Source organism: Lissotriton helveticus, chromosome 2_2 (assembly GCF_964261635.1).
Source record: "Lissotriton helveticus chromosome 2_2, aLisHel1.1, whole genome shotgun sequence".
Taxonomy (NCBI): Eukaryota; Metazoa; Chordata; class Amphibia; order Caudata; family Salamandridae; genus Lissotriton; species Lissotriton helveticus.
The window spans coordinates 254477473-254498848 of record NC_136060.1 but is presented as its reverse complement, the minus strand read 5'-3'; the positions used below and the strand labels follow the sequence as shown (position 1 = coordinate 254498848).

Sequence of the window (21376 nt, the reverse complement as noted above, 5' to 3'; positions counted from 1 at the left end):
ACCGATGCCACAGCGGCCCCTCTCTCCTGCTCTCTAGTCGCTGGGTCCGGTCGTTGCCGCTCTGGGGACGGGCCCACCCTGTGCCAGGAAGAAGAGCGACGCCTCCTTCGGAACGGTGAGCCACGAGCCTCCCGAGATGGTTCCGTCTCCTCAATGCCCAGGAGATCCTTCGCTACCCGCAGGGAATTGATCTGTCTCAGCCTGTTCTCCCATCGAAAGATAATCCGGAAAGGATGACCCCAGGAGTAGGATACCCCGCGTTCCCGGAGGAAGGTGGTCACAGGCCGGAAGTCCCTTCGTTTCTGCAAGGTTGTCGCCGCCAGGTCCTGGTAAAGCTGGGGGTGATGGCCTCTAAATTGCAATGAGGTGATGGTCCTAGCTTTCTTCAGAATCCTTTCCTTGATCTGAAAGTCGTGCACACAGACGAGGATATCCGGCGGCGGGCCCCCTCCCCTTCTAGGCAGCCCCACTCTATGCACTCTGTCCATCTGGATGTCCCGCAGCTCCTCATCCTCTAGGATCTGAAGAAACAAGGATTGGACGTATCCACGCAGGTCCCCCGATTCACCATCCCACGGTACCGCCTTGATGCGAATGTTATTTCTCCTGGAGCGGTTCTCCAAGTCTTCTGCGTGGGTTTGCAAATCCAGATTCTGCTCCGTGAGCCGTATGACGTCCTGCTGGAGCTGGTGCACATCATTTGCCATGTTAAGGTCATGGTCCTCCAGCGTCGCGACCCTTTCGCCAATCCCATCTACGTCCCTCCGCACCTCCCGGAGGTCTGATGCCAACTGTGTTCTGAGTTCGGAGATGTCCTCCTTAATAGTTGCGAAAAGCTCCTTCATGAACGCTTTAGTCGCTGGTGCCTCATCATCTGAATGTCCGGAGGACCCGCTGGCTCCAGGCGACGCCGGTTGCTGCGATGACTTGGAGGCCCCCTCCTTCAACGTCTTCCCCCCCCTGCGCTGCGAATTGGACATGGTCGTGAATTGCCGCCGCACTCCCACCTCCAGGCCCCAGGTAGTCGCAGCCGGGTGGTCGAGGCTCAGGACAGCGACCTTCGGATTCGGGACACCCCGTTAGCAGTGCTGCGTCACTCCCCCAAGATCGTCCGCTGATCCGTCAGTGCCACGGGCACCGGGAGTGCCCTCCAATGCAGGTAGCAGGTAACGGTCGGCAAGGTCCTCACCTCGATGCTGGTGTCTGGCACAGAGCTCCTGGGACCCCTCCGGTTGAGCTCTCACTGAAATCCAGGCCTAGGGACCCTCAGGATCGGCCTTCCAAAGGCCGCTATGCAAGGCCCTTCCGCAATAGAGTCTCGTGTGTCTTCGCACGAGGAGACCGTCCCTCGGGCGGCCGGGCACCTCGGTACCCCTCAATCCGGTCTCCGTGCTTTCCAGCGGTGGCCCCACTGCTAATACTGGGCGAGAGAGTTACCTCCACGGATCAACCGAGCAGACGGCGCGAGGAGGCCGCGCCGCGCGCCCCCCAGCTAGGAGGCAGACAAGAAATTGTAGCGCTGATCGCCCTCCAGGGACTCTCCAAAATGGCCGGGATTGATTGCCGTTGCACTCTAGACAGTGTGTACAATGTTAAGTAACACAATACAACCAAGCACATAACAAAAGTGACAGAATTATCAAAACAAAGAACTCTCAATGAGTAGATCTTGGAGTCTTTAATGTTGCGAACAGCCAGCCGACACGTGTTTCATCGCATTCGCGATTCCTCAGGGCTAATTGGCTGAAATCCAGTCAGACGGTCGCTCAGCTGGTGATACTTCCAACCCAGCCGGGCCCTTGACCACAGATACTTCGATCTAGTATCCGATGTGAGAACGGTTTTCTTCATTTAGCGCCAATACATATCCGATTGACGATCTCAAGTTCTAAGGGTTTCTTTATAAATGGCCCACGGCGAGTAGGGTAATGCTCTGTTGTTGTAAGGTATACTTGATTGCCGTGGTAGCTATCAGTGTGTAATGCGCTTCAAACAAATCCGACGGTCCAAACAGGAACACGGCCGTCGGATCCGGACGCTGTACACGCCGCTTCTCCGCTTGATAGAGCTTGAAGCGCATTACACACTGATAGCTACCACGGCAATCAAGTATACCTTACAACAACAGAGCATTACCCTACTCGCCGTGGGCCATTTATAAAGAAACCCTTAGAACTTGAGATCGTCAATCGGATATGTATTGGCGCTAAATGAAGAAAACCGTTCTCACATCGGATACTAGATCGAAGTATCTGTGGTCAAGGGCCTGGCTGGGTTGGAAGTATCACCAGCTGAGCGACCGTCTGACTGGATTTCAGCCAATTAGCCCTGAGGAATCGCGAATGCGATGAAACACGTGTCGGCTGGCTGTTCGCAACATTAAAGACTCCAAGATCTACTCATTGAGAGTTCTTTGTTTTGATAATTCTGTCACTTTTGTTATGTGCTTGGTTGTATTGTGTTACTTAACATTGTACACACTGTCTAGAGTGCAACGGCAATCAATCCCGTTCGTGTAGGGGTAGTTTTCTTTCTACTCTATTGAGTGGTTCAAGGTCTTTCCACTCGCCGTCTTGCACCTGAATAGTCAGCAAGTCTAAACTGATGTGCGTCTATACGGGCTGTGCACCCGGTTCTCTTACTGATTAAAAGCCTCCCTCTCTTGTTACTCTCCAAAATGGCGTCGCTGGTCTGCCCACCGAGTTCGCTTAACCCAGGCAGCAAAGCGTCCCGGTCGCTCGGACCGTTCAATATGCTTCCTCGATCAAGCAGCAACTGTCATAGGCCCTCCTCCGGCTCCGCTCATCCCTCCGTTGCTCCGGCTCACCTCCGATGCGCCCTGGTGGTGGGTCAGCCAATCACGCGCCCAGCCGGGCCATCTCCGCCGGTACTCGGCCAGCCAGTCCACGGCTTCTCACTGCTGGTGTCGCCGTGTCCTCCCTCCACACCGCACTGAGCTCAGCGTCCCTGCGGGAATGGTGCGGTCCGCTTCAAGCAGGTCCCAGCCGGGGTCGGCAGCACTGGTCGGGCCCACAAAGGCCAGGCTCCGTTTAGGCCGAGGCCGGACTTCCCAGCACTCGAGTCCGCTGCTTCACAGGCCGCAGCCCGGATCCGCGCTAAAAGACGCCGCAGGCCCCAAATCGCCCCTCTGGCGGCACCGGAGCACTCCGCCAGCCTTCACCTTCCAGCTAGTGCCGAGCAGCACTCCAGGGACCCCGCTATTCGAAGCAATTTCGGTGCGGCGTCGGAGAGGCTCAGAGATGCGTCCTACTCCGACGCCATCTTGGCCACGCCCCCTCTTATGTATTTTACATTTGCTCATGTTTATTGCTTAAGTTGTATGTTATTGTCACATGCTTTTTCCTGTTTCTTCATTTTTACCCTCTTCCCCCCCTTTTCCTATCTTCAATAAAATCAAACTTTAAAAAAAAGAGGTTACCAGGGGCTGGTTTTCAGATGGCCCTTTTGATATGATCGTCCATTTTGATTTTTGATAATTGATTTTAAAACTTCTTGCCTCTCCCTAAAAGTATCGAAACTCGTGATTCATTGCTGCCAGGGATTTAATTGCATCTGTAATAAAGCACAGGACATCATCTCCCACCAGGGACAGTTTATATAATGCCTGCTTGCCGCCTGTATTTAGCTTCTGCACCAGGGGCTCCATGGAGAGTGCAAAAGCAGTGGTAAAGACAGGCCTGCTTAGTACCTCTCAGTATTATTGGCAGCTGTAGTTGTGAAACACCTTTGTGGGTGAACCTACCAAACGGGGCTGGAAGGCTTTGTGAAAAGAAACTGTACAGGCAACTGGCCTCCGAGTCTTGTTGCCCAGTATCTGCAGTATGGCTTAGCGCATCTCTTCTGACATGGGTTCTTGTGGGGAAGCTATTATTGCAGGTGCGAAGTCAGGGAATTTTATTTCTTGATTATAGTTTTCCTGCTTTTCTTGATCACATACCTGAGCCTGGTTGAGGTCAGTATCATTTTTTCAGCATGTGTTCCTTTCTCTGTGGAGTTAGTATATATCTTGTCTTTTTGGGCCCTTGTTTAATGGATGACGTTTTCTGCACGAACACCTCCTATCCTATAAGCAAAAGGCCTGCGCATCTTTTTCTCCTGTCATAATACAACTGTCTTGTGCTGCATCTTTCACCAGCAAGGCTTCTGTTTCTTCTCTGCTTTCGTCAACTTCCTGTATGATTTCCTTGACACTGTGTTTGGTTTCCAGTTACGAAATGTGTTTGTCCCTGTCCTCTTTTTTTGTGGCTCGCTATCCTGACAAACGTTGATATATATGCTATCAAAAACCCCTCCTCCGAACTCGACCGCCCCCACCGGCAGCCTCCCAAATCATGCTGTAGGCCACACCCTCAGGAACTTCTTTTCAAAGTAAAGGTTTAGAGCTTCTCTTATGTTATGGTTACGAAACACCCACCTCATCTATTTCCAATTATGTGAGTATGGTGGCTACTAGGTTAGCTCACTCCATACTTAGGTTTCAGTTGTATTATCTATGAGAACTTGTGTCTTTGCGGAAGAAGAAAGCGTAGACTTTTCCTGAGCACTGAACAGGAGATAGTCAATGCTGGTAGGTGGCTCATCAATGGAAAGCTCTTCCCAGCAGTGTATCCTCACAGAGCTGCCAGTGCCACAGGGACAAATGCAAAAACAACAGTTGATGGACAGAATGCAGAACACTGTCATACATTCACCCCAGTACAGAGATCTGGGCCTAAATCCATCGTTTTTGGGCACTCCACACCACCCCAGTTCAGACATGGCCATTTGCAAATCAGCCTTGACCCTGTGCCTCATGGGAACAGTCCAGCCCGAACTGCCAAGCCATCCCACTCGGGGTGGAGTGCAAAAAAAGGATGGATTTAGGGCCAGATCTCTGTACTGGGGTGAATGTATGACATTGTTCTGCATTCTGTCCATCAACTGTTGTTTTTGCAAGTGCCACAGAGACAGCATAGCGGCCAAGGTTTCAGATTGCCATTTGTGACATTTTTATAATTTCAGTTAAATTATGAGTGACATCTCAACGACTATGAGCGAGCAAAAATCATGCAATGAAAACGAGGGAAACTTCTAATTATCAGAAATTACAGCCATTTGAGCAACAAGAAACTCCAAGATATTCTTGAAACTGTGGCAGAGCACTAGAAATGGAAGGGCTTTAACCCAGTAGTGCTCCCTCCTGTAACCTGACTGCATTGTAAACAAATGTGTAACCATTAGTATTAAACCAGTCTTTCAGACTCGTGACATGCCTTTTATACCAAAATGACATACAACGAATAAACACATCCTGCCAAGAGAAAACAGGCAAGAACACGGCTTATGTTTAGCAGAACGTCTCTGTGGGCACGACCAAAAGTTTTCAATTTCGGTCTCCCCCCACCACTACACTGCCTTCTACTCCTCCAAACCTCGCCTCATGAAGTTACTTACCCATACAACAAATGAAGCCGCGATTCTATGTCAGTGCAGCATGAGAATTGGTTCTGCGTAACAAGCAGGTTTAGGAACAGCGGTTAGGGTTTGGTAAGATCATGGTCACAGGGTCTGTCAAGAACTGACCGCGGTACATAAACATTATCACCTGGGTGCGCGGCCCGGCCATGTCAACAGCGCCTGCCCTGCAGTGGCGGAAACTTAAGTACGAAAAACTGACAGTAAAAACTTACTTGAGCAAAGCGGGTCTTCTCAGTCAAGCCTGACTATACGGTCGTCCGGCGGCTGTGGCGGTGAGCCGCACGGGGTCACCCTGATGATGGGGTCACTGCCCCACTGGCACACATGATGAGCTGCACAACTGCTGGCAGACTCCCTGCCCCCATCATGCCATGCTGTCACTGACAGTAGTGTGCGACAAATGCCTTCGGGCTGCCCGGAACGCCGCTGCTGCGGCCAGCTGAGTGGTGTATAATTATTAATTTATGCACAGCCAGCAGCAGGTGAGGCAGCACACTGCTGCAGCGCCGCGGCGAGCGCACACTACGAATCCCCCGCCACTTCTTCTCTGGCGACCTCACTTGCTGTAGGACCATGTGAGATCACATCCGGATTTATGGGCAGACCCCGTCCCGGGTGTTTGATCGGCAGAGTGTAGGTTGAAAGACAGCCTGGCGCGCGGCGGTGCAGGCGGCCTGAGAATGAATTAATTAATGCAGCCAGGCTGAGGCCGCAAATGTAACATTGTAGCACTGAAGCCAGCACTCTCAGTGACTCACTCAGCCAGAGCTGAGGAGCACAAGAAGTTAACTGTTTATGAGCCACACTGCCAGAGCTGCTGGCGGCAAGTCTGGACTCCCACTTCTTCCCTTCCCCTCATCCCCTCATCCCTTCTTCCCCAGGCTCTCCCCTCTTGCCTAATTTCACAGGAACTCCTCCTTCTCCATTGCCACCCAAGGTGATTCAAATCTACCCTGCTCTCCTCCCAGGAGCCAATTGGAAGTACAGTAGCCGTCTGCATGAGGGAGCTGAAAGTAGCAGAAGGAGTTGAGGTGGCAGCTCAATGCAGAAGCTTTTTGTTATTTAAGAAAAAGGTTTTAACGCTGGGTGTTTGTGTGTACGCATGCGTGTGCACATGCTTATGCACATACATGTGGTTTCCTGTGCCATTTGCCCACCCATATTTAAATGCTGACCCTCGTGTAATGGTGGTTCTTCTTGGCAACTTGTGGGCATCCATGGGATGATGTAGATTTCCACTTCGATATAACACAGGCTTTAACACCTGGGTGGTGATTTTTACCAACTTGAGTGCACCCATGGTTTGATGCATATTTCCCCTCCCTGGGGTAATGCTGACTCCCATAAAATGGTGGCAATCCTTGGCAGCTTGTGGACATCCATGGGATGATGCCCATTCCTAGTAAAATGTTGACCCAGAACATTGGTGGTAATGCTTGGCAACTTGTGGCATCCGGTGGTATGATGGAAAATGATCGGGATCCCCTGCAGAGAGTGATGAGGGGTCCCTGAGTCTCCCACATCTCAGAAATATTCATTTGCTTCGGGCTAAACGGGGCCCCCATAAAGGGTTGGAGGGCCCCCCTGTGCCATGCCCCTGGTGGTATCCATTACATGTATGCTGACCCCTTGTAAAATGATAGCGCACACATAATGGTGGTAATTCCCAGCGTATTGTGCATATTTATTGCACAGCGGTGCCTGCCAAAGGCATAATGGTGGTTCTGTAATACAGTAGTAATTCTTGACATGTAGACTTCTGTCGTACAAAGGTGCACAATCTTGGTAATTCCTAACATACGGCGGTCATTCCTGATATAGTGATGGTTTGGGCAGTATGGTTATAACTTTTGCCATATTTTGAGGATTTACTGCACAAAACATGTAACTCTTGACGTATTGTGGTCATCCATGACACTCATAGATTCTTTCATACTCCCCTCTGTATTATTGTGCTGATTCAGGGTGTACCGTGGATAGGCTTGGCATGATGGTGCCCATCTTTGCATAGTACTGACCTTATTTTATAAGTGGTAATAAAGACCATATTGTGGTTATGATGGTACCATGGCATGAAGGTAAATAATTGTGAATACATTAAAGCTCAATCAGGCCTGGTAGAGGCAAACCAGTGTAAGTGGTGCATGCAATATGTACATTACTGACACACTTAGTCACCCCTCCAAACCTAAGACAGCAACATCTTTATCAAAATCTGGGTTTTGGAGAGATGGTTGGGCCAGCAGAAATAGACTTCATTTCTAAATATGTGTTTTTTAGATGGTGAGAATAATTTGCTATTTAATTGGTAGTAGTATGTAACTCTTAAGATTCATTTGCCTGACCATCCAAGATGTTTCTTCTAGAATATCTTACATAGAACTTCCCTTACTTTTAAAAAATGGGGAGAAAAGTACTCCTGCTGCACGTACATATCCTTAAACTAGTACACTTTATTTCATGAGCATACAATTGGTCGCATGTATTATGTACCTCTTGTTTCCCCTCTAAGATCTCTGATTTTTCCTGCGTCTGTGTAGTTATCACCACAGGGTCGTGTCCTGAGTGGTGTGCTCTGGGGTAGTGCTGCAATACTTGACTTCGAGGAGTTTCTCGTCTACAGCCAGCTGCTGGGCCCTCCTCTCCTTCAAGTGTCTCACAAGTGCCACACTCATCACCAGTTCTGCCATTTTGACTTTCAATCTCTTTTATGGAAGTTGCCCATTTCTTCAGGCCATTTTCAGAATTGTTGAGCTGGGTATTTTCTGCCATCCCTGCTACCTTTTTTTGGCACGTTCTGTGATGAAAGAAAACGATTTTTGTTATATGTCAGTGGAAAAAACTTAGTGAACACAGTGAAACAAATTGAGTATAAAACTTTGCTGCTAGAACACCATAGGCGGACAGTAAATCAAGACACAGTTAAAGAACAATATTTACTTAGAAATAAAGCTCAATGTATAAATGTATGCTTAATTAATTACGTAGAAATAAAGCTTCAATATTGTATAATTTACTGCCCGTACAAAAACCACCCCATAATATAGCTTTCGTGCCTGTTCCATCCCCTGGAATACATGAGCTGAGGGGCAGTTGTTGATTTGAATTCAGCTAGTATCATCACTACTCTGAATGGGGCTTTAACTTGGTTTGCTCCTGAAAAGCTGTTTCAGTCTTTTGAATATGACCCATTTGATATGGAAATATCTTGGAAAGAAGTGGACAGGTTTGTTGTGTTTTAAGGCTCTCAGGATTGAATGTGAGCCTTTAAAAACAATCTCTTCCAGCTGAGGTACTTCTTATTTTGCACTGGCAGCTCTGGTCTGGCTTCAAGATGGATGCCACTGTTATCTGGACTTGCTTTAGGTAGAAAGCTTTGCAGTGGCCGTTTTATGTAGTTTAGCTCCTTTCTTCTACTGACTGGTAAAGGGAATGGTTTGACTGTAGATAGCACTCATGTTTTGAGAGCCCAAGCTTAGTCATGATTGATGGTGGTCTTTCATCCGTCCACTAAGGAGCGCAGACCTACTCCTGTCTGTTCTTTACGCAAGACTCCTAGTGTTGTGTTTTACCACCTTCCTTCCAGGCTCTGTATTTAAGCAGGGATGGCTCCTTCATGTGGGCGGAGCCATCCCATTTTATGTTTCTGCTTCTCGCACTGCGAGAAAGCAGAAGGGTTTGGTTGGGGGCCGACGGGTGGGAGGTCTGCTCGAGGGCAGGGGAGGAGTGGCTTGCCCAATGTTGAGGGCCTTGACTGTTTGGTCGGCCCTCTGGGGCCGACCTAACTAGTCATGCGTATTCTCCCTTTTCTCCATGTAGGCTGCATGGAGCCCACATGGAGAAAATAGCCTCCCCATAGACGCCTGTGTGGGCGGCGTCCCAACTAATCACAACGCTGCCATTACAGCGTGGTGATTGGCTTAGGGGATTAGAGGGAGGCTGCCTGCTTGCTGTTCCTGCAGAGGCAGGAAAGCAGGAGCAGACCGAAGACTTGGGACCCGGGAAGGTAGGTATGTTTTATTTTTTTATTTATTATTTAACCCCACATGACCCCCTCTTCCCTTACAACCACTTGCGCATCCCCCTACCCATGAGCCATGCTGACCGCAACTGTATTTAAGAGCTGTGGTTGGGAAGGTAAGTAAACGGGCTATCTCTGAGCTATTGCTCACGTTGTCTGGTATTTCAGCAGCAGCACTCCAGTATGGAACCACACAGTTGCTTCCCTACAGAAAGTTCTAAACAGCAGGTACGCTAGGCAGATGACTGACCCAATTACTGGTAACTATTTAGGCATACATGAGAGCTGCTCTTTTGTGGAAAAGGAACGAAATATTGATAATCCTATATTCTCCCAGCATTGAACATTGATGGATGGATGGGTAAGTTCTCAACTATAAATCAGACTTTATTTCCGAATGTTGTTGACCTGAGGACCTCTTGTTGTACTTTGCAATGAGAGCTGTCATTCACACAGGCATGTTCTTGGATGTCAGACACACCGAGCCTGTACACTCTGGAGAAGAACTATTGATTTTTTTAGAAAATATTCTTAATATACAAACATTATCATAAACCTCAGAGCTACTGTCTCAGAGCAAAAACAGATTGAGACTTTGCCTGGTCACTGCCCGAGGAATCTCTGCAACAAGAACTCTGATTTCTGTGCAAATGTGGTTCATCTGCATGTAGGCAGAGAGTCCAACTATATGTAACTCTTCTCTGAATAGGGAAGTCTGATTCCTGGTGATTGTGTGGCACTTTGTAATTTTGTTACACACTGGACAATGATTGGGCATTGACTTTCCACCCCCAACTGCCCACATTTGTGAATATAACTGTGAGCTGCCCCCAGCTCAGTAAACCCCACATGTGAAGACCCTTTATTGCGAACTGTATCCAGAGTGTGTAGCCTGAGTGCTGTCCACTCCATTGTGACTGGGACTAAGCCATGGCGCTGCTGCAGCTCTGCTTCTCTGCCCTGCTGCTTTCTGAGCATGGAAGCCCCCACTCACCTCAAGGAGTCCTGCACCAGTAGAAACCAGAGTAGCCAATGCTCACTGTCCTCCTCACCAGAAGATAGAAGCAGGTTGCAGAGAAGTAGATCTTGTAGGCCCCAGTGTTTGCGAGCATCTGCTGAGTCACAAGAGAGAGTGGCTGCCCGTGACTCAGCATGGTGTACACACCTCTGTTTACACCAATTTATAATATTGTTGATGTTAATGTCTTTGTTGGCCCTTTGACCTTGGTGATCATAGCGGTCCAGCATCCAGTTGGCTGTCCAGGTCAATGAACCTTTCTGGTCTTCTCTGAGCCCCATGTGCTCTGGGGCAGCTGCCCCTGCGTGCCAGTTGGCACCTGAGGTCAGCATAGCTCCACCATACCCTCACCTATTACCTTGAAGGTGCTTGTGATACTTTTGTTGTTGTAGTTGCTGCTTGTCACCTTATTCCAATGTGTGTAAACATTTAGGTTTGCAAACATTTTTAAGTAACTTAAGATACATATATTATCCCATGTTTTCAGTGATACATTTTGAGTAACAGTTACTGTGTCTGTAGTATATCGCAACAAAAAAAACATTTGTAACTTTAGCTGCAGTTTCCATAGTGAATTACATTGCTTCTTTGTTTATTTTCTGCTTGCAGCAGGTTTTCTTCCTGCATTTTGAGGTTTGTGATCATTAGTGCTTCATACTCATTCGTGTTTTACCAGCTCCTGAGCACCACAGACTCAGGGTAAGGGTGTATTATGTTTTACATGTGCTTTGACTGTCTAGTGACGATATTATACATTGCTTTCTTATAGCGAAGTCACTACCCCTAGCTTTATTTACCATTATTGCTGTACATTATACATAGATATGTTAGAATCCAATGTTTTATAAAGACCACTAGATATTGACACTTTATTATTGCCTGGATTAGGTATTGCTCTGAACCTACCTTGACCCCACAGTCCATCTCTTGCGTTAAGCCTTAGACCGCACGTCCAGGTCTAGCAAGAGAGTCAAGGACCCTTAAGTGACCCCCATTTTTCAGTTGTGGACGGTGTACCACCAGTGCTGATTGGTGGGGCCCTGAGCTTCCTCTTGATGTCGTCTGCGCCTCCTGTAATTGCCCTACTGGAAACCATGCTGGATCACAATTCTAGTGTGTTTATCTTCACAGTGACTCGTAGCGACAGATCCAAATTAAATAATACTAAAATAGCAGGGTAGCGTGTTCTTTTCCTCTGTGTGTGATAACATGTTAGCTTGCCTTGTTCCGTTGTGCATGACAAAACGACTAGAACTTTGATCTCAGTACAAGGTTTGGTTGTGCTTTTAAAGTAAGTGCAGCTCCTGTGCTCCGGTGTTTGGGACTCTTAATGGGATGTTTACCTTGGGTTCCTTATCTGTCAAGTGTTTATTGAACAGGTACGACTTTAATACGTGGCCATCCAAGACTTTAGGCTCGTTGCCACTATCCATATTATGCTGGTGGCCACCGTAATGTGGCCAGTGCATTTCCTGATCTGTTGTGTGGCCTGGCTCGGTGAGTTGTCAGTGGCCATTCTCTAAATTTGCCTGGGGAATCCGTTGTCTTGCAACCGGGCACATTTGTACACGGCTAGGCGCTAAACAAGCATTAATGGTGAGGCTTCCTTGAAGAAGATCGTGGAAATTCACGTGCCCCAGCCTTGTTGTTTGCATTAAATCCCCCACCTCACAAACCCATCTGCACAGTACTTCTCCAGCACTGACAGCCGCTCATGTCACTGACTCCTACATGCTGCCTTGTCCATCATCATCATATGAAAAGAGGCACCAGCCTCCCGAGCACAGGATACGGACAGCAACGTCCGTCACCGCACGGATTGGGGTGAGAGAGTACACTTTCAGTCCAGACACGTGCATTTTAGTGACATCTCCAACACCCTAGGTAACAGTGTACGGGAAAACCAGTTGTAGCTTTTTTTCCAAAGATATCTACAATAAATCTAGTTGTTTTTTACTGAATAGAAAAAAGGCACTATCTTTTCCCAAACCTGTTGAGGTATAATTTACACGTTTAACAATTAAGATTGTTAGGACATTTATTGAGATGACTATCGGCCTCATTTACAGTTTAGCGGGCAGGTTACTCTGCCACAAACGTGACGGATATTTCTTCCTCCCGGTGGTATCCTCACGTTGGTGACGGAATACTCACCCGCCGCTCTAAACCAGGCACTATGTTTTCTTTTCTTTAAACTACGTTGCGTTGGTGCTCCTCGTCCCTTTTCACAATGCCTTATCCTCTCTTTCAACACCGGAGGGGTATAAACTAAAAAGTATATTAACCACCCCAGCAGTGTGTTGCCCAATTGTAAACAACCCCACTGTTAGACACTCTGCCACCTCCCTACATTTACGCTATACAAAATCCACTGCATACATCTATTTACCCCCTTCTTTATAACTGACCATACTTGACCACAAAGGCTCTCCAAACAGAGAGAAGCATGGATTAATAATTATGTTACTAATTATCTTGTTATTTTAGGAAATTAACTTGGTCATACGGCACCAGAACACCAGAGGGTGCTCTGGCACTTTCGGCACGAACATTTGAGGACTCTGAAGGTGCACTACAGGAGCTTGACTATGTTTGTGGTCAGTAGTGCAAGTAAGGAAAATTGCCCCTCTAACTGCCTTTGGGGTAGTAAAATACAGCAATTGTCATGGTTAAATCGGCCCATCAATATTCTGGACCCCGGTGTCACTGCACCTGCTGCGCCAATGGGACCTATGCCCCGGTTTGTGTACTGTTCGCTTACATCATCTCCTGGTTCGTCAGCACACAGTCACAAATCGTTCGGACGGTGCAACAAATCTTAGCATTTCAAGCCTTGCAACTCGCCCTTCAGCACTGAACCCGCAGCTCCCGAGTGATCGGGTGTGAGGCGCGGGCCCCTGTCGTGACACAGCAGGTCGATAACTTACCGGTCTCCGGACGCCTCTGTGCACACTGGGCACTGGAACACCTGGGAGGAGAGAACGGCAGCAGAGTGTACAGCCTGAAGAACAAGTCTGAGCAGACGCGGGCCGAGGCTGCCGTGCTCAGGCCATAGGCTCGTCATGTGAAGACACGTATTCCGAAGGAGTCATTCTTTTAAGCATTGAAAAGCCAATCATTTCACCTTCTGTAATGTGCATTCATACAGAGGCACGCAGCACATGGGCAGGGCACGTATGCGCACAGAACATTCACGCAGACACCCTTTATTACAGACACGTCTACAGGCTTCCATGCGCTGACAGACATACTGGCGCCCATAAACGGGGCAGCCACCAAAGTCAGGCATTAGCCACCCGTGCCTCAAGGGAGCACAGGTTTGAAGGGCAGCAGGAGAACAGGGTCTATAGTCAGCTGGGGAGCACCATGTTACCCCGAAGCACGGTGGCCTGCAGGCAAGGCTTTGCGCGGGTTGAAAAGGATGGGGTGGTCTCAAAAAGGGCGCTGCCCAAAGGAGCCTAACTATACATTCTCTGCAAAAGACATTACCTATATTGCTTACTCTGTGCTTTAAACATGTAACATCCTGTGCGTCATACAGCTTGCCCCCTGGACAGTGTTTGGGTGGCTTTAGACATATCACTCAACAACAAACATTTGCCTAAAACAAGTCAGTCCTTTTGGCTTTGCCCGTGTTTCTCAAACATCTCAAATTAAGTCAGTAACAATATGATGTTTTGTAAATTATTAGAATTGAAAATGATTAAATTTTGAAAACGTGAGACTATGGAAGAGGTAAGCACTCCACTCGTACTGCTTTCTTCTGCAGTTCCTCTCTCTGTTACACACTTATGCCTTCATTTTTCTGAAATGCACCATTTACATAGCATACACGTTTTCTCTCCACCGTCTTTCCACTCTCTTCTTTCATCTCTTCACTGCACCATCCCCCTACACTCCCCACACCCTCTGCCGAAGCACTGCACGTTTTTTCCTTTCGTACTGACCGTGTTCCCACAGCTCTGTTCATCCTCCACACACTCTCCTACAATTACAATTTACACCTGTATGAACTTATCTCTGTACACTCTTTAGAGAGGCCAATGATTGGATGTGCTTGTAGTCTGCCCACCTTTTAACCACACGTAGGCACTGCCTTCAGGCTTAGATCCAGAACTTTCCTTCATGCCCGTCATAAACACCCACCCACAACCTGAAGTCACCCAGAAACCCTGGAGGCGACTCATTTCCCAGTGTGCACTACACAAAAGTCATATTATACCTGAAAAAAGCAGGATAGCATAAAATCTGGAAAAGGCAAGTAGTTTTGAAGAATTCAAGATAAACAAAACATGAACACATAAACAGTAAATGCATTGCTAACCTAACACAGATTACCTTAAGAGTATTTACAGTAATTGTTAAGAAATTAATTAGTGTTTTTACCTGTAAAGTTAAGGACCAGAATACAGGACCCTACAGGGACTATTTTCATAGTCAGCTGTTAATGACTGCTGGGACTCAGACCAGTCCGCTTGGAGCTCTGCTTGTAGAAGTAGTTTTTCTCTACAGAATGAATACATCCATCCTGGGGACCAGTCATGGAAGTCTATGCATTGCTGATACAGGACTTGGGCAGTGTTGTGTCACAAATAGCCAAAATACGAAATAAAATGGCTTTCCTGAAATAAGACTAGCTCTGGTCTTAGCAGAGTGGTGACGTAATGGGACAAGTTTCTAAGAAACTGAAGCATTACATGGAACCTTTGCCATAACGGCTGTACAGGCCAGTGGCGTCACCTCGGCATCTGTAGGTGGATCACGTCTTGAGGTCATATTAAGAGTGTTGTGTAGTTCTTATAAACCTATATATGATCTGCGCTTTTAGACAACACACTGTAGGACTGGAGTTAGACTGATTCTGTACACGCCAACCGGGTATGTTGGCCCGTGTACCAGCTAGCTCACAGTGCCACTAAACTCCTATTACTAAGGAGAGAATAGTTTTTGGCAACTAACGAACATGACAACCCTGATCCCTCATGACCGTGGAAAGAGTGTACTACTTTTCGCTCAGTCACTCATGCTCACTTAGTCTCAGAGAGATACACAGAATAAACGGCATGGACATTTTCCAATAAGCATTTATTGAACAGTTGTTATTTAAGTGTAAAATAGGTGTGCTGAAACAACCATTAGACAGAAACAGATATAAATGATTAGAAGCAGTAACAGAGTAAAAGGATGGTAGATTTCTGCCATTTTGCTATAACCATGAATACAGGCAAGTATATATAATACTTGACAATACGATGCTACCCCAACTAGATGTACCTGAGTGTGCCTAGCATATATGCAGGTGTAAAGCCAAGAATCCCTCTAGGATAGTCAACCCCACTACCTGAAGTGAGAGACTGTGGGACCCCGTCTTGGTCTTGAGCTGGACACCCCACAAGGGATGTTCGACCACTGCGAGCTGTAGTATCTGCAAACAGGAACCTCAGCGTCAACCGTCGGTGTGTCGGCAGGGAAGTCTTGATTTTCTCTCTCTATCTCAGCAAGATGTGATGTTTATATACCCAAAGGTAACCCCAGGGGTTCTACCTTGCTGTGCCATTGTCGGACTTAGGATGACTTCAGTAATGAACCTTGTACATAGTTATTATGCAGGAGATGGTAGTCCTGCTGAGTTTCCAAGAATTCTCATGTGTAATGTATGAGGCTATTGTTCAGGGAAAACCCCACTTTCTGTAAGCAGTACCGTAACAAGGCAAAGAGGCAGTCCTAACAGCCCATTGTGTATGTAATGTAGGGACGAATATAGGTGAATGGTTATTACACAAAAACACAGAGGTGGTAATGCCCATTTGCGAATGCACATCTAAGCGATCTGTCAGGCGGAGAGTAGCTTACGATATACAGTACACTGGTGCTTTCTAAGCACTGAGTCTCCCTCCACCCTTCAGGAGATCAAACAAACTCTGCGTAAAAAAACAAATCCCCGTTAAGTTCACAAACAATTTGCACAATTGCCTGGGCACACTCAATTTAGTCCATGCTGTAGTATAGGTAGTAACCAATATAGTACATAGAGGCAGTCCATAAATAATTCTTTCTTTTCCTTTCTTTTCTTTATTTCCTTCTTCAAATCCAATTACTTGCCACCCGGAAGCACCACCAACTGATCCGCGCCACCAAGAAAACTGCATTCAAGGACCGACTGGACAACAACGCACACAACTGCAAGGAACTCTTCAACATCGTGAAAGAGCTCTCCAACCCCAACGCCGGAAACAACGACATCACCCCATCGCAAGACCTCTGCAACTCCCTCACCTCCTACTTCCACAACAAGATCGCGGACGTACACAACAGCTTCAGCAGTCAACCATCGCACACAACGACCGCAGCAACGCCACCCACCACCACCCTCCGCGCCTGGACTCCGATCAGCACTGATGACACCGTCCGCATGATGAACTCCATCCACTCCGGATCTCCGACCGACCCCTGCCCTCACCACGTCTTCAACAAGGCCGACACTGTCATCGCACCCCACCTGCGGGACATCATCAACACCTCCTTCGACACCGCCACCTTCCCGGAGAGCTGGAAGCACGCCGAACTCAGCGCTCTACTAAAGAAACCAACAGCGGACCCCACCGAACTCAAGAACTACCGCCCCATCTCGCTCCTCCCGTTTCCAGCCAAAGTCATCGAGAAGACCGTCAACAAACAGCTGGCCGCCTTCCTCGAGACGAATGGATCCCTCGACCCCTCACAGTCTGGCTTCCGAGCCAACCACAGCACCGAGACCGCCCTCATCGCTGCCACCGATGACATCCGAGCCCTGATGGACAACGGAGAAACAGTGGCCCTCATCCTCCTAGACCTCTCCGCGGCATTCGACACTGTCTGCCACCGCACCCTAGTGCAGCGCCTCAGCAACGTCGGAATTCAAGAGAAGGCACTGGAATGGATCGTCTCCTTCCTCGACGGAAGAACACAGAGAGTCCGTCTACCACCGTACAAGTCAGAGGCCACCGAAGTCATCTGCGGCGTCCCTCAAGGATCCTCGCTGAGCCCCACCCTCTTCAACGTCTACATGAGCCCCCTCACGCCCATCGCACGCCAACACAACCTGAACATCATCTCCTACGCCGATGACACCCAGCTGATCCTCTCACTGACCAACGACCCCGCCGCTTCCAGAGCCAACCTTCACGAAGGGATGAAAGATGTAGCCGAATGGATGACGACCAGCCGCCTGAAACTGAACTCAGACAAGACGGAAGTCCTCATCCTGGGCTCCTCGCCCTCCGCCTGGGACGACTCCTGGTGGCCCCCCGCCCTGGGCACCGCACCCACACCGACAGACCACGCACGCAACCTGGGCTTCATCCTGGACTCCTCCCTCTCCATGACCAGACAAGTCAACGCCGTCTCCTCGTCATGCTTCAACATCCTGCGCATGCTACGAAAGATCTTCCGGTGGATCCCCACCGAGACCAGGAAGACGGTCACCCAGGCCCTCGTCACCAGCCGACTGGACTACGGTAACGCCCTCTACGCCGGAACCACCGCCAAGCTCCAGAAGAGACTCCAGCGGATCCAGAACGCCTCAGCCAGACTCATCCTCGACATCCCCCGACGCAGCCACATCTCCGGACATCTGAGAGACCTGCACTGGCTCCCCGTCAACAAGAGAATCACCTTCCGTCTCCTCACCCACGCACACAAAGCCCTACACGACCAAGGCCCGAGCTACCTCAACAACCGCATCAACTTCTACGCTCCCAAACGCCACCTCCGATCAGCCAGTCACGCCCTCGCCGCCGTCCCCCGCATCCGAAGATCGACAACAGGAGGAAGGTCCTTCTCCCACCTGGCCGCCAAGACCTGGAACTCCCTCCCGACCGACCTGCGCCTGACCCAAGACCACCTTTCCTTCAGGAAGAAGCTCAAGACCTGGCTGTTCGAGCAGTAGCAGCACCCCCCCCCCCCCCCAAGCGCCTTAAGACCCTCCGGGTAAGTAGTGCGCTATATAAATGTCCATGATTGATTGATTGATTGATACAAAACACACTGGCAGCTGACACGTGTTTCGTCCAAAAGGACTTCTTCAAGGCTCTTAAAGAATATATTGATGGACACACGGTACCTCCAGAAACACTGTATTGAAGGTGATCATACTGTGTAACAGATTTAGTATACTGAAGAGACCTGCATGTCAGCAAATGGGCGTATTTTCCTAGCCACAGTCAAAGAGTTATTCCCCGTAATTTACCAGATTCATAAAATGTGAATCATTCATGGTCCCTAATGGTGGTGGATAAGTCTGTGATCCACTGCTGTCCCAACAGAATAAGAGTACCTGTTGTCTATAGTTTCAAATCGATCCCTGTATGCAGTTAGTTAAATAGGACAAGTGTCGGAAGTAGCCATCCAATTCGAGCACTGCCAACAAAAGAATCCCACTGTCAGACCCTGATAAGCCTGCAACAAATGGGAACCGGTATGCGTCCTGTCCTGCTGTAGGAATATAGGTGATGGGTTGGGATGTTACCCAGGCCTATATCGGGGTACCTATATGGAATATAACAAGAGTTTAGCAGTCCGAAGACCACCAGACTCGCAGGGGCATTGCTGTTCAGCCATTGATGCACCGGCAGTCTGACCGCCCAGACACCGGCGGTCCAACTGCCCAATTACAACTTTCAGTCGGACTACCATTGCACCACTGTTCCCTGGTGGTGGCATGTGCCCTCCTGTGTGCATGCACTCCTGTTCCTGCACGGCGTGGACTTAACAGGAAAGGTGCAGGAACCTTTTTGGGCGTTTCCAATATGGTGCCCATTTTCAGAGCCACCACCTAAAAAAGCTTGCCAGACGCGAGGAAACTCGTCATCTGATGGGTGGTGCGGGCTGCTGGCGCGGCAGTCTGCTCCCACACTGCCAAACTCGTAATCAGGCCCTTAGTGTTTCATCTACTATAGCTTCTTACCACCACATCTCTGTATGCAGCTCCTTAATATGTCAGCCTTTCACGCCTGTAAGCATAGACAGCAGGTGATAAGGGATACTGAACTCGGGGCTCCACTAATACTTTATTGTAGGAACTGCAGAGTCCTGTCTAGAATATTTCACATTGTTTGTCCTGGTTCGGCATGGGAAAGGGTTGGCAACTCCAATAGGACACAACTATGTAAAGCTGTGCTTACGCATGTGAATGCACCTGTCATGACACATGCACATGTATGACTGGCAAAATTGCTGGAGGTTTTCTGTTGAAGAAAACCCATTCTAAGATGGAAGCCACTGTACATGCATGCGTTATGACACGTCAGCTTTTAATAATTTACTATTCTTACATGATGGGAAGCAATATTAGAATGGTAAAATAAAAGAATTAAAATAAGAAAACAGTGTGTGTGTGTGTACGAGTGCAAATAAAGGAACTGAGTGGCCCAGGAGCACTATGCTGCTGCCAAGCTGGTGTAACAATACAAGAAGAATAGTTAAATGTGAAACCAGAAGTGTGATAGGAAGTGGGATGGGTAGCATTAAGGAGTGGGCGAGGTGAAGTGAGTAAAAATAGATCATGGGGAAATACAGAAATCAGCAGGGGAGAGAGCAGGAAACACATTCACGCTCATGGCGTGCCAAATGCTAATTAAAACAAGAACTACTACTGGCCATATGTCTGGTTGTTGTATAAGTGAAAGATCTTCTTCAATGATGAACGAGTCTGTATGTGTGGTTGAATGGATGTGTGATTGGGTGAATGCGAGAATGAGTGTTTTCTGGAATAGGTGGATGAAAGAGCAGTTGAAAGCATGTATAAGTAATAGGTTAGTGAATGCATGGTTAAAAAAGTGAATACATGGATTACTGACGGCAGAATAAATGGATGAACAGGCGAGCTGATAGATGGATGCAGTTTACAGAGGTCTTACAGGCCTCAGACCATAGCAGTGACAATCTTACAAAAAATTCCACGAATTGGCAAGATCATGCTAGTGCAAGCATTGCACCAGGCTGGAAATCATTGTTCCACTAATCACCACAGTTATTAAAGAATTGCCAGCAATATGACAGTGAAAGTATTATACATGATCTCAAGGGTGTCCACCATTGTTCCAAGAGTGCTGACAATATATCTAGAATTACCACCATTTTACCAGCGCACTCCTCTTGGCAGTCACACTGTGGGCAGGCGAGGGCTGGGAGATGGAGCAGCACCCTACTCAAACTGACGTGTGAGTATTCGTATGCAGAGGCTACTTCAAGGAAAACGAGTTGGCCCCCAGGGGTGCACCTGCTCCACCCCATACAGATATGGCCCGTCCCAAAAGCGCCTGTAATGTTGCATAACGTGAAGGTTTTCACTGTCCCTTTGCAAGCAGGCAAAGCCTGGCTGATCATAATATCACTATGTATTTCATATAAGCACTGTAGTACAATATTGTTAGGAATTGCGGTAGAACTGTGCACCTTTTCACATCACAATGCAGCCCGCTTCTCGGCTACTTCTCCTTTCTACTCCGGAAGTCTGGTGTAAACTGTGCCTTGCAGAAGCCTCAGTTCCCCCAGGCTTCGCTGTCACCTGTGGTATCCCGGGCCATAGGCCCACATACTGTGGGAAATGACCACACAGACACATCGTACTAGGGTGCTGGAACTGGCCTGGAGCACGTGCACTCCGGCCCCTTTTATTAACAGGGTCACCTGACTGGTGATGCCTGTGGTGGATGGGTGTAAAGTGTGTGACATCACGGGCAGACCACTAGAATGTATCCAGCCGGATACTACATCACCCATGAAGCTTGCGTCATTCGTGATGGGAGGAGGCACACGCGATGCTGCGCATGTCCAGGCCGCCCATTGTCATCCTGCACATGACAATGAGCTGGCCTGAC

The 21376-nt window shown here is 48.4% G+C and overlaps 2 protein-coding genes across 2 annotated transcripts in view; one reads left to right on the top strand and one right to left on the bottom strand.

The window, feature by feature from the left end:
• LOC144821396 (E3 ubiquitin-protein ligase TRIM69-like) overlaps window positions 1–6070 on the bottom strand; it is a 56821-nt gene extending 50751 nt beyond the window's left edge. The window contains exon 1 of the mRNA XM_078678378.1: window positions 5691–6070. The gene's annotated coding sequence lies outside the window, so the exon portion shown is untranslated. The remainder of the gene's footprint in view (window positions 1–5690) is intronic.
• The window catches only part of ZCCHC4 (zinc finger CCHC-type containing 4), a 374799-nt gene that overhangs the window by 181474 nt on the left and 171949 nt on the right, over window positions 1–21376 (top strand). The gene's annotated exons all lie outside the window — the stretch shown is intronic.